At 47.0% G+C, this 14,192-nt stretch overlaps 1 long non-coding RNA gene across 4 annotated transcripts in view; it reads left to right on the top strand.

The window, feature by feature from the left end:
• The window catches only part of LOC144173253 (uncharacterized), a 383,277-nt gene that overhangs the window by 56,821 nt on the left and 312,264 nt on the right, over positions 1–14,192 (top strand). The window contains exons 1-3 of one of the 4 annotated variants that reach the window (XR_013323208.1): positions 1,151–1,220; positions 1,572–1,719; positions 4,200–4,787. The exons of 2 other annotated variants lie outside the window; for them this stretch is intronic. This is a non-coding gene — a long non-coding RNA (uncharacterized LOC144173253). Of the gene's footprint in view, positions 1–1,150; positions 1,221–1,571; positions 1,720–4,199; positions 4,788–14,192 lie in introns of those variants that run through there. One more of the 4 variants, XR_013323206.1, reaches the window with a different exon arrangement.

Raw genomic sequence — 14,192 nt, 5'->3', positions numbered from 1 at the left:
GCATTCCTAATGCCATTTCGCGTTGCACTGCTGAGCACGAGGCCGCGGGTTCGATTCTCGGCCGCGGCGGCCGCGTTTCTGATCGAGGCAAAAAGCTAAAACGCCCGTGTGTAGGAGATTTTGGCGCACGTTAAAGAACCCCAGCTGGTCATAATTAATAGGGAGCCCTCTGTTGCGGCGCGCCTCATCGGCCGCGTTGCGTCGGCGCGTTAAAACCTACAATCAATCAAATATTCTGCCATTTCACAATAATGTGAACACAATTTTCCGAAATGTTCATACTTTCATATTAGTACGACCGGATTGTTAGGCAAGGCAGTCGAGTAGGTGTGAAATTGGCGAATTCGGCTAAATAAACATAAATAAGAGTCTTGTAATCATGATTGACGAGTTTATTCAAACGGCCGCCCTTGACGTATTCGCGGTTGAAGACGACTGGGGCCCGGACGAATAAATTATGCATCCTTTGTTGCTATGTATGACGTATTTATATTTACAGTTCTTGTTTAATGGTGGTTTACATATTCGGTACTCACAAGTTATTTTAGTGAATATTCGTACAATGAGAGACCCTAATAACTCCTTTACACAGCACGTAGAGCTGCTAGGTAGAGGGTGTTGGCCGCGAACATGCTGTCCGCGCGAAGAAAGACATTGCATCACAGCCATCTTTATTATAGCAAAGGCAGCATAAGTGGGCATCCCCCTCTCCCCTTTGCTGCCGAAATAGCCTCTGTGGGAAGGGGTGCCAAAGGCGCAGAGGGAGAGGAGGGCAGCTCACTTGACCGGATGACGTGACTCGCCGTCCCCAGCGGCCTCAGAGCGAGGTGTTAGCTTATGCGACATTGAGGGCTTACTACTCCTTCCAGTCAAGAACTTCCCCCCTGCCAAAGGTGATGACGCATGGTTGCATTGCCTTGGTGAAAGGTTGTGGCCTCGTAATGCGCCCTAGTGAATGGGTGCATTGCCGCATTGTTGCCGAATTATCTTTGCCACTGTGCTACCATTTCGCTGAACGTGATCCTCGCGCCATTTTTGGGACAGTAGTGCAAGAACTAGCCTTTTATTATAATGGCATTCCTATGTTCTCAATCAGTTTTGTTTACACAAGACACACGCTTGCAGTGGGAGAGCAACCAAGGCTCGTATTCGGGACAGGCTACAAAGGCTGAATTTCTGATGAGCGTATGGCAGTTATTGATGGAAACAAGACAACAGAAGTAAGTATTCCGAAAGTATCGCGAATATATATTTCTAGCATTTAGAATGATTTCGATAAAACCCGAACTGCACACCTGCGAAAAGTGAGCGGCAATGCGAAAGACACTCGAGAACACCTAAGCACTTCTCACGATTTGTGAATTGATGTCCAGTTGAGTGCCGCCGAGTGGCCTTTTCAGTTATGCGCAGCGAGTAATTGTCGCTGCTGCGTCGCTGTAAAAGGTCAGCGAGGCGCATGTATGACATGCCGCCGAACAATGCTATCACCGCCAGAGCTGAAACTCTGAGCTTTTTGCTATGCGTTGCTTAGTGGCGCGGTTTTTAACATGTGTTGTTTTTCTCTTGCCAAGCTGGTAACTTGCACCAGCGTCACTGCAGCTGCCATGTTGGTGCACGCGTGCTCAATGGAAGGCTGTGAAGTTATGTGCCGCTCTTATCCCGAACAGCGATGAGAAATCTGGGAGCAGTTCGCCAGAAAAGGATGTGGTGACGTCTTAGGTAAGCCATGTTACGTTCCTCAAGAAGCCGTTTTTATGTCCCAGACACCAACACCACGACCGAACGCTAGCTTTCTTTTTTTGCCCATTGGACTATTTACCGCTTTCTCATTAAAAGAAGTAGTATTGTTATATGAGGTACGTTGGGTATAAAAGGGAACGGTAGTAAATGCCAATCAGGCAGTATTGAGCAGGCAATAGAAATTCTAGCATACCGACGGTTACCTGTAACGGGTACTTCACAGCAATAACACTCTTCACGTGGAGCAGGGTGGATGTTGCAGATGGAGTATCGAAACAAAACGCTAACTGAGCTGGAGAAAAGAAACAAGGCGAAAACATCGAAAAAATATTTTTAACACTAAGGTGTTTTTTCCCGAATTCACGAAGATTTCACTTACGTCATATCCGTCACAGAAGTGACGCCAGTACAACGGAGCAAGGGGCCTGTAAAGGATGCACCCCTGCACAAAGGGTCTTCTTGCAGGGAAGCAACCAATAGCACTGAAGAACACGTTATACTTCGGATTGTTCCTTTTCGGGTTTTAAATTTTAACACGAAAGTTTTTTATGCCGGGATACACCAAGATTTCACTGACGTCGTATCCGTCACGGAAAAGACGCCGGTACACCTTTGCCGAAGTGGCCCGCCAGTAGAACGTCGCTCGCCAAGCGCACCCACAATACCACCGCCGACAGGCAAACCATACTCAGCTGCACGTTTGGCTGCACCTTTCACTTTCTTGTTTTACCGATTCCTATATTTTTATTTTTTAAAGGGCGTTACAGAATGCGCATTTATTATGTGGCAGCAAAGCTACTACTACTAAAATTTTTAGCCCATTAACTAATATCCCGTTATCGTCGCGCTATAAGAAAAGTAGATGTACTTAAAAATTACCGGGAAAATATTATCTCGGCATCCTAAGAACTAGCAGTTTTTATTTAGGTCATAAAATTTGGTAATATGTCTTCCGGGTATGGTTCAACCGAAAGGAATTCGAACATGTTCCCTCCGCGTTCCGATAATCTAGAAACGTTGCACATTTATGGCGACAGGTGATAAAAAGTGGCATAGGATGTGGCCACTAAAATGTTGGCAGAAGTTGCACTAAAGCCGGAATGCCTGAGGGATTATTGGCGGTTGCAAGATGAGTCTGGCCGTAGTAGCGAAGGGGGCTTAGCAATGTGGAATTGGAAAGGTTTGTAAAAAAATTATCAGGAGGGGCAAACGCGCACGCGCCGTGTACTTAGCCGGGCAAAGTACACGGGTAGTTCAGCGGGTAGTCGCCTGACGCCCTAGCACTATCCCTCTCTCCTCCCGCACTCATCTTGGGGGTATTTTTTCTTCATGTCTTTTTATCATCCGCCATGGCAACACTTGGGCAGTTTGTCTGCAATTCCAACTGTAAACAATAACCGTAACAAAAAGGTTTTTAGACAACGAGCGCGCATAGCAAACAAATGGGGCCTTCGAGGTGTATGACAGCCATAAACATACATAAAACCAGCCTACCCGCCGGTTTTATACATACCAACTTGTGAACTTGAAGAAAATTGGCCTTGCATCAAAATGTGCTAGTTTTTTTCATGTTCCGACACTATCCAGTTTTTTTTGCTTACAAACAAACGGTTGACATTTTCTTTCTTAATTATGTCGTTTAATGTGCATCAAACCACCAGTTGAGCTTTATTTTAGCCACATGTAACTTCAATAAAAACGCTTGCTCTTAAACACTTTCAAACCTTTCAGATCACTGTCTGGGGTAGTTTAACAAGGACTGCCGACGTTGAATTATATCATGGTAGAGATGAAACATGGTAAATAAAGAAAAATAAATAAAAGGGTAAACGTCGGTCACCCTAATGGAACATTAATGTTGAAGCTATAGACCGGTTAGGCATCATCCTGAGTCAGACAACCAATGAGGCCAAACCGGGAAAATGTGTTGCGAGGTTTTAAAGAAAAGACAAAACATTCAGAATAAACTCTTCAAGAAAAGAAAAGTGCGTAAATCCTGAACAGCTGTGACCTGACAATTAAAATAAAAGGCAGGCCGCAGTAAAAAAAAAAAACAGGCAATTCCGAGGACATTTTGCTATACGGCGCTTACTACAAAAGCAAAAAAACAACCCACAGATGCTTGTGAAACCTATCCCTGACCGCCCGTGCCCTTGCTGTCCGCCAGCCGATGAATTAGAAAGAAGGCCGCGGAGAAGTCATTGGAGCGATCTTCAGTGAGGCCGTAATGGGGGAGATGCTGTCCTTATATTCCTGCCATATCCTTGAGTGTCGATACAAGAGAACACTTCCCTCTTCCACAGAAGGTTGCATTTGAGGCCACTGCAGAATTCGTTCTCGAATGCTGGCCAGGCCTTCGCCGTCTACGGCACTGCGTCTCGCTCGACTTCTCTTTTTTTTTCTTTTATTTTTTTACTTGGAGGACGTTAATTTGGTGGCCTGCCGGCTTTCGTTTACAGCGCGGGTAGCTCGACGGGGTTCGAGACAAGCGAGGAAGAGAGGCTAACGAAGTCCACAACGGCAACTGCTGAAGCTTGGCTTCCTTTTCGACGGCATCCCGGGTCAAGTTGTCTCGTGCTTCAACCTGCGCTCTTCTGGCGGCTAAGGAGAAAAAGAAGAGAATGTCGGTGTCACGTTGGATCACTTTGCCACTGTGTCTCTTGTTTATACATGCTGTGGGCTTGATTATATGGGGAGCTTCGCGTGTCCCTAATTCCCGATTCTGCTCAGGTTCTACTTGAGCTTTTGTCAACAGTAGGGGCGCGTAATTTGTCACCGGTAGATCGATAAGTAGGTCGACGCACAGGTCAGTAAGTTGACACGTCCATGCTGCGTACAACAACGGCAAGGACCTTTTAGCGCAAAAATCCACAGGCGTTACAGAGCTGTTCCAGAAGGAGTTGCGGCATCAAGCGCGTAGCATACTAGGCAGTACCCATGCACATACGAATACGTAGAAGCGAGCCTCTGATTTAGTATACACTGAATATTTCTATTCGGGTTACAGACAACAAACGTGAGTTCGGGTCTTTAATACACAAAAACCCTACACACCAACAATGCGTGAATTTTTTTTCGTCTACGCAAGCAAGGAGCGACATGAGAACTTTAAGTCACTTAATTTCAGCAAACCTTCCAAATTCGACTGACCACGAAAGCACCAGTTTGAATGTGGAATCACAAAATGTCAACTTCTAAACAACCCTAAACAGCTTTTTTAAAGGAGCCATGAAGACAAAATACAAGTTTGTTTTATTCGAAAGATTTGTGTATTATAGTGCCCTTCCCCCCCCCCCTCCCCGCTTGTCCGCATACAACTATTGTTTATTCACTGATAAATTATTCAGTTTAAGGTAAAACTTTGATTTTCCCGCTAAATAATGTGTTTTCGTGATCTGCAATGGCATCACAGGAACCGACCGCTCTGCAGCCTAGAATGCCTTCATTCATTAATCCCCCGTACAGGATGGACACACGTATACGCTGCTGCCGCCATTTTGGGTCACTCGCTCGCCGCCGAAGCAAGTCATTGTACCAAAACCGCGCTAAAATTATCGCCGCAACGTGATTTACTGGCGAAGTTTGAATCATACTATCTGTTTCGCGTTGCTGAGTCTCGTGGGAAACGAAAAGAATAACGCGTTGAGCACATTCACCCAATTGCGGCGCACGGGACCGTTCACAGGGTGTTTCCACCCTGTACGGCGGCGTTGGCTTTGAGGCACCCTACGGCGGCGTTCGCGCGTTTGTTTAGGTTACTGAACCTAGATGGCGCCATCATACCGTGTCAAGCCGTTTCTACCTGGCTTGTTTTTTTTGTTGTTTTGTTTTGGGAGAAAATAATTTTTTGTGAAACAGTGCTCGCTCGACAAATAGGGCCACGTAAGACACCTTTGCTTGCGACAGCCCCAAAGCCCCGCAGAGCTGTGCAGCTAAACAAAGCATTTTGCGCGCAGTACAAACAGCAGTACGCATCAGTACTTCTATGTTTACATGTGCATTCGTAAATTCCACTGTTTGTCCCACCATTCTTATTGTTTTAAAAAGAATGTGGCCTAAATGTAAACACAAATAGCTCATTGTGCAAGCTTATATACTCAGCCTAATTTGCGTTTGCTTTAGACGGCCTCCGCCAATCGCACAGCTGGCTGGTATGACATCATGGGTTCTGTTGCGGGAAAAAAGCGAGCGGCTCGCATGGCCATTCCCTTTTTTCCTAATTATATAGCTGATTTAAGCGAAGTTTACGTTAAAACAGGTATCAGTATGACTCTACCGAGGCCGTCTTTTGAATGAACCGAACTTGTTTTTTGTTTTCATGTGCTCCTTTAAAGGCAAGTACTGTTCGGAAAACAAAGTTGAAAACTTAGACTTTGATTTGAGAGTGCGCGTACTTGCTGCTTGCTTTTTCCGCGAGCTTCTGGCACGTACTTTTAACGCACATTTTGCTCCAACAAGCTATATAATTAGTAAAAAAATGCATGGCCATGCAACCCACTAGATCATTTCTCGCAACAGAACGTATGATTTCATATGGCCCCAGCTGTGCGATCGGCTGAGGCCGGCAAAGGCAAACGAAAATTAGGCACGGCTTACAAAGCTTGCCGTACGAGCCTTTTGTGCTTAAATGTAATGCGTACTCATCTCACAGCAGTAAGAATTGATCGGTAAACAATTAAAGTTACGAAAATACACGTAAGCGTAGAAGTACCGATGCACACTACTGTTGATAGTGGGCACAATATGCTGGTTCTAGCCGCACAGCAGTCCGCAGCTTTGGAGTTGTCTTACACGAGACTGGCCGATGGGCGTAAGCGACGTTGTTTTACGTGACCCTGTTTGTCGAGGATACCCCATGTTTCACGAAACGATTATTTTCTGCAGTAACAAAAGTAAGCTAGGTGCAAATACTGTCAAGAGCAAAGCAACGACCACGGAGCAAGATAAACAGGAGCGCCGACTTCGCTCTCTCCGGCGGGCTCTTAATGTCCATAACTCGCGGAGCACAATGTAGATGGCGCAGCGAATGGGGCCGGCGGCGGCTAAGCGGCCGGCGTTTCCCGTGCGCCGGCGGGCGAGTTGGCGGAACGCATTCCGTCGGCTCTGTCGTCTGCTTCGGCGACGGTAGTTTTGGGCACGGACTGCTTTGGGCCCGCTTTGGCGCCGCTTCGCGTTCATGGCGCGCCTCCTTCGCACAGTTGATTAACTTGTTCGACTGCACCTTCTGGGTAACCCGGACCCGAAGGAATTGAGTGGCCGTACGGCAAAGATACGTTAAGGATTGGTTTGCATGGCGGGAAAACAAAATATAGAGACCACACACAAACATATGGCTGCTGTACAAACACTACCTTTTGCGCGGTGCTTGCCGAAAATGTGGCTCCGTTTTGTAAATTTGGGAATACCAATTTGGCTGTGTTTTAACAGGTTTTACAAAAGGCGAAAGGAGCAATTGGTTTTGATCACTAGCGATTATAAATGTTCCCTCAGCTTTCTCGCAGTTCTGCAACTTGCGTCCAAAACAGAGTGTGCCTAGAACACGGGCCGGCACTTACACGCTCATCAGAAAAGAACAGAAATGCGATAACATCACTCGCGACTGCCCGCGACGTAGCAATCTGCTCGAGATCAAGTCCCTGACAGTGCGGTCTTTTCAGAAGCCTTCATTTCGCGATAACTCGCCGAAAGAAACGGTTTAACGAGCCGGTTGTTTTGCTGGTCAGCCGCTTAAAAAAAAAAAAAAAAAACGCCGGGAACCCTGGTAGGCCAAAAAATTGCAGCCATACAAATCGCAGCATTTTATTTGGAGTCGCGGTGTTATCGACGAGATAACACGACCGTAGAGCGACAGTGAACATCGGGCGGTAAGTTGCGGCATGAGTTAAAATGAAGTATGCGTTTGATATTCTTAGGTTCCTTATCAAGCTGACAGTGTTTTTGTGCACTTGATACAACAGGGCAGCCGTCCAATTCAGTCATTGGCACAGAAATGTGCATCATTGCCGTTTGCCGATGGAGACTCCGGGCGACCCTCGTAAGTGTTGTTCGTGCGCAGAAGCAGCATAAATAATTAAGCACGCGGCCGGAGAGCGGGATAACTACAGAGGGTAACCTTTGCGCTGCATCGATTCGTCGTAAGCAGAATCACGCTAGACTATGTTGTGGCGTTCCATATTACTCTTGCTCATTCTTTGGTGCTTCTGAAGTCGTCGTCGTTCAGTTGCGCTTACATGTGCTGGGTTAGTACAATATTTTTAGTGGATCTTCATAATGTCAGAATAAACGTTCCGGGAATAAGCGATCGCCATGTATGCGGCGGCGTGCGATTATCTGCGCCGTCTATTGCGGCCGCGCACGGGTGTTTAAATTCCGCGCGGCACGCATGCCTCCTGCGTAGTAGGACAGGCATAAGACAGACGTCGCTGCGCAAGAAAAGATGCCTCTGGGGAGAGCGAAGAAGGGAAGAGCCATGTACAGAGGCACAGCGACGAGAGGGCGAACGAAGGAGGAAGAGAGCAAAGGGAAAGCTGGGCGGCCGGCGGCGCGTGGACATTATCGGCCCGAGCAAACGATTTTTTCTGGGCCACAGTCGGCGCTCCTCTTTATATCTTGCTCCGTGGCAACGACGTACAACGTGGTCCGTCGATGAGTATGGTAGCGACATCTGGGAGGACTGACTGCAAGCAAGGCTGCAGAGCCGAATGACGCAATGGAAGCTCGTTTGAATATGCGCACAAACGACTCCATTGCTGACGTTACAAAACGACACGATTTCGCGGGAAAATCTCATTTTAACATAAACTGATTAATGTCTCAGTGAATGCGTCATTATTTACGGCCGGAGAAGAGCTGGAGGCACTATCAAACCCGAAATCTTTTGGATAAAAGGACTTGTATTTTGTCTGCATGGCTCCTTTAAAGGAGCCATGAAGAGAAAACAAAAGTTTGTTTTATTCGAAAGATTAGGTGTTTCATAGTACCCCAAGCGCTTTCCCGGAAGCAAATGATGCTTTATTCACTGATAAATAAGGCAATTTAAGCCAAAATTTTAAATCTCCCGCTAAAATTGAACATTCCGTGACGTGTACAATGGCGTCATAGAGCCGGTCCATGAAACAGATACTTAGTATGTCGACTCCATATAGCACCCACACGCGGGAGTCGATCGAGACGGCGGCCATTTTAAAAATACTAGTAAAACCTAGTGCACCCGCAGCCCTAGTCATGGAATCGCCTGATCCGGAGAACAAAACTCTCGCCGAGGAGCTCGGGCTTGCATTTAACAACCTCACACCACAATAACGCTCAATGCTTCTAAGTGCACGAGCGGCAAGAGTTGTGGGATACGCGGTGGACGGGAAAGCGACCATTCCGCGATAGCCACAACAGACGAACGCCCAGCCGTCGGCACCGCTGCCTCGTCAGCCCCGTCGCGACGGACGAATATAGACTGGTACGTATGTGCCGTATTTTGATTACGGTTAATAATAGTTCAATTTCAGTAGCAGTATCACTTATGCCAGTTGGCCGGTGTCGTGTATGGAAAGCCGTTCGCGCGAGCTCTCTGCTTCGACCAGAAAGATACGAGCGTCAATGCGCGGTGTTTACGGCATTTTTTTCCCCAAGGTCAGAGCGATTTGACGAAGTCGGCAACGAGCGCCAGCATGTTCCAGGAGTGAGCTAACGTAAGGGTCCCTGCCGTAACTGAACAAACTGAAGTTTTCAGTGGTTGTAAACTGGAAACGAGCTCGTAACGACAGCAGCAAACCAACACCATTCGAAACTTACGCGACGACTGGCACTATCTCGTCGCTTCTTGCTGTTCCTTACTCCCCTCGTTTCTATTTTTACCTTTGCTGGTTGGCGATATGACGGCCAACCTCCTGTGAAGGGATTACGATACGAAGCAAGGTCGCGGCTGTGCGTGCTGGAACGGTTCGTTGGCCCCGAAGAGCCTCGAACCCGAAAATTCGTCTGCGCGACGGCGAGATGTCGAGCTCGGCCGGCGCGCTAGTTTCGTACGCATTGGCGCACACGCTTGCGAGTTCGTTCGGACCTTCAACCGTTTACTCCACCGTTCTTTGTCATAAAAAGAATGTGCAGTATGTTTCACGGGCATTTAGCTCGCTATGCAAGCTGTAAGCCCTGCCTAACATGCGTTTGCTTTTGCCGGCCTCCGCCAATCGCAGAGCTTAGCCCATGTGACGGCATAGGTTCTGTTGCGGGAAATGAGCTGGTGGGTCACATGACCATTCCCGTTTTTCCTAATTATGTAGCTTATTTGAGCGAAGTTTGCGTTATAAGTGGTGTCGTTATGGTTCTAACGAGGCAATCTTTCGAATGAACCAAACTTGTGTTTTCTCTTCATGGCTCCTTTAAGTGGGAATGCTTGGCGTAAAAAACGTGCGGAGGGAATTCTGGATGGTCGTCGCGAGCTACGCACACACAAGCGCTACGAATTCACTCAATTTTGTGAACTGCCGGGTGCTCGCCGTGAGACCCGCGCTTACGTGAGCGCCCTCGGCAATTTCGTGTTACTTCTAACTGCGGACACAAAAAAATACGATTTGCTAAACAGCGGCGCTGTTAAAAAGGAAAACACGTCTACGTTACGAACATCAAACTATGAAAGCTTGGAGGGGGGACGAAAGTGGTGAAATGTGAGAGGCAGCCTCCCGTCTTTCGGAGGTGTATGAGGGTAAGACTGGAGCCGCAGCAATGCCACGAACAAAATACTTGTTTCGAAAGACATACAGCACGATCTCCGCGCAATCGAACCAATGCAATACCTGGTACACTTTTTTTGGTGGAATTGCCTAACAGACTGGCAACGATTGCGCCACAGCGCAGGCATTTTTGCTGATAAACAGGAGAAGGAATGAAATTACCTTTCGGCCAGTGACCAGGAGACAGTGAGCTACTGATAACGCCGCCAAGGAAACCTGCTCCAGCAGTTCCCGAAAATTGCGCGCCGCAAGCATATGTCGAATAACACAAGCTATACTGACCAGCGAAGAACGATTGTTGTCATTGCAAGGGGCACATCACTCTTTCAACGGTTCACCCGGTCTAATATCAGGAGTCTGTATCAGGCGTACTTCCACCATAAGTTGTGAAGGTGGTCCAGGGGGGAACGAAGCCATAAAGGACGTTAATGGCCATCTTGCACTTCGTGTCTCAAGGGGATAGAGGAAGTCACGTAGACGCTTTTAACTCCAAATTCTTTGTGCATCTTTTTTAGAACGCCACAGTTTACGCACCGTGGCGAAAGGTTTACGTTCAGCTGTGAAGGGCGAGGAACGGCTATTTTTCGGGGTAAAGGTTAAGTTGGTTTTGCGCAGCAAGCTTATGTCCCAAAATATAACCAGCCATGCTGCGGCTCCGAGACTTGATTTACATGGCCTGGGCATATATATCAAGAGAAAAGTCTTAAATGGCCCATAGAGCGATAAACGTAATGTCTGATGTCCGTAACAAAAAAAATATGGCTCCTTCGGGGGTGTTCCACTGTACGAACCATTCTATACTACGAGGCGTCCACGGCATCAGCTTCAACTGAGCAAGCGCGAGGGGTCGTCCGAAGATGAAGAGAGGGGAAGAATAAGCAGTTCACCACTGTCACCAATTTTCAAATTACAGGGCGGCAGGGCCAAACAGCGGCACAACACGTGGGAGACAGATCAAAGCTATTCGAAAGCGTTTAAGACAGATCGCAAAGCAAAGCGTCTCCAGCGGTAAGGTTGCAAAGCCCGTCGACAAGGCGAGCCAGAACGAGGCGTATCATGCGTTTGACTGGAAATTCATGCTTTTGCATTCACAACACATATTGAATGGTTAGGTGTCCTTACATTTTTCCTCTTAATCAGAACCAAAAACCCGAGGACTTTTACTTCTTTATCAGTTAGATGTATATCCTGCGTGGTTAAGTGGATCTGACTTTGTTAAAGATCCCTAACGACGATTACGGCACCGCTCGAGCCCAGAGCACGTGCCAGTGTTTTTTGTATATCTTTTACTTTTACTATTCCTGGCGCTGTTCGAGCCAACATTGTCTGTTATGTTATGCCTTAATTTCACGTCTCTCCGACGCTGTTTAACCCGTTCTTATTTTCTTTAAGAACCTAACCAATGTGCACTCGAAAGTAGAAGGATGGTGTACTGTTCGTCGGCAAGTGCACTCATTTTCTGCTCCAAATACGCTTAAATCGGCTTTGCCTTAAGCAATTTCGACATACACAAGTCGTGCCATAGGGGCTGGCAGTGTGGAAACGACTTGCGCATATATAATTTATGCCCGTGCGGTTTGCTATTCAGAAATGGTTTTGCAACGTGCACTCAAAACGGCTTCAAAGAAAGCAGAGATGAAAAAAAAATCGGCGCTGAAAACCTGGAGGGGTACCCTAAAATATGCTTCGCATATAAAGCAACACGGTCCGGGGAACGGCAGTCATCATAGTTATAATCTAGAGTAAAACGTGCTTAATTTGAGCTCGAGCGACGCAGGCATGACTCCTGCCTCTAAATCGATTGACCTTTACGACATTAATTGAAATGTGGTCTGGGCGTAGGTGCTTAATTAAAACGCAGCGAAGAGGCCGGGGCCTTTTCTTTGGGGGTGGGTGAGGGGGGGGAGCGGAGGAGCTACTTAGGGCTTGCTATTTTGACATTGTTCTTAAGGCTGCAGAGCGTTTACCTCATTAAAATTTTTAGCTTGTTGCGTGCAGCGAGCACGCTCCGTCACGCTAGTTTCCCGTTTAATGCACAAACGCACTGAAGTTAGATTAGGATATAGCGTTCGTAGAATTTTGTCAAAGCCGCCTTCACGGAGAAAGCATAATAAGTCCCTAAAAGCCCGCGTCGCAGCGGCAGCCGAGTGCCATGGTCGGAGGGCATCACCAACTGCAAGACGTCGTCAGCACACAGACAGAATAGAATATTCATAGAGAGTCGCGGCGTAGCGAAGCGAGGACACGCACAGAAGCATGCAACCTGCAACGTTCACGCACAATTAAAATTGCGTGCTACCAATGACGTAATCGTTAATTTGTAGCTGTGTGGATGTGCGTTACCTTTGGAAATGGTGTTATATATAAGGAATATTATTTTTTGTTATATATATGACCTCGCAATGACGATAGTATTGTTGTAGTATATCAGGATTGCCCTTTTTTTATTAAGAATTTAGTGCTGTCGAATGTTTACAAAAGGTGTGCTGAGACGCTATGGTTTAATTGTCATACATGTTGTTTCTACGCACCACAGCCCATCCGCGGCCAGCTTTTGAGCTACGACAGCGCAGATATTGGCTAAACTTGTTTACGCAGTCTTCGCCCGCAGAGTGAATTATGACGTGGGATGCAATATGACACATGCTTATGGTTGTTTTCAGCTGTATGTGGAACTCTTCTCTTAAAGTTCTCTAAAGTCAGTGGAAGAATCTTGTTGGCGTTATCGGTGTTAGTCTGACAGCTTTGAATGAACTAATTTGGTTGTCAAAGATATAAAATTTGTGCGTGCACAGTTTCCGGAGGCATGTGGAAAAGTTGCAACTTTTACAAAATCTCTACACGCAACTGACGCTATCCCCAAGAGCACAAGTCTGAATTTTGTCAGCTCAGAACACACAGGTTGTATTATAAGCCACCCTTGTGCCTTCTCCCACTTTCTCTCTCTCCTTTTTCATGAGCAATACACAACTCAAGTACACAGTAAAACAGGAGGCATCCGAGAGTAGAGGACGCCAATCGCCCAGAAACAAACTTTCCTGGCGTTGAAAGGTTTTGGGGGCATGCTCTGGACAGAAACGAGCTTGCGCTTGTGACGCAAGCTTACACTGGATGATGAGAACAGCCGGGTGTAACGAGGACGCGTGGAGCTTAACAAGCCCCTCCGGCCAGTCGCCCGCAGAGCTTGGCATCTGCGCAACTTTCCGTGAAGCGTTGACCAATTTGCCAATCCAGGCACTAGGCGCGAAGGAAAGTGGGCTCATTTTCTTGCCTCTTTTCTATTTGTCGTGGAGATAGCTCGTTCATCCGCTTTTATAGAAACTACTTGGGTATTGTTCTTGTGTATGTGGCAACGCAATTCGCCCCATCGCCAGGGAGCGACGCAATCTCTTGTCTGATGAGCGTAATGAACATGCCACCGGCTAACTCGTTGACAGGCAGCAACAACGGTTATTTCGACACTCATACCGAGAACTTAGGTGTCTTCAACGATTTTGAAGTACAGTCGTGTGTGCTAGCGCAAATAGGATAACAGGCAAAGCAAAACCACGTAGGCTCAGCGTAACTGAGACTTTACCTTTGCAAAAGAAATGGACTGTTGAAAGAAATGGGAACATTTGTGAACTTTGAGGGTTATCACGTTCAGGGTGAATAGCGATGAAGCTCTTACGTCCGAGGACAGGGTTAGTAGTGTATTTTACATTTTTCTACTTTTTAGCATTCTTT

The sequence above is a fragment of the Haemaphysalis longicornis genome, unplaced genomic scaffold, assembly GCF_048455015.1.
Source record: "Haemaphysalis longicornis isolate Haplotype H1 unplaced genomic scaffold, Haemaphysalis longicornis Haplotype H1 scaffold_3, whole genome shotgun sequence".
NCBI classification, from domain to species: Eukaryota; Metazoa; Arthropoda; class Arachnida; order Ixodida; family Ixodidae; genus Haemaphysalis; species Haemaphysalis longicornis.
This window is presented reverse-complemented; position numbering and strand designations above follow the sequence as displayed.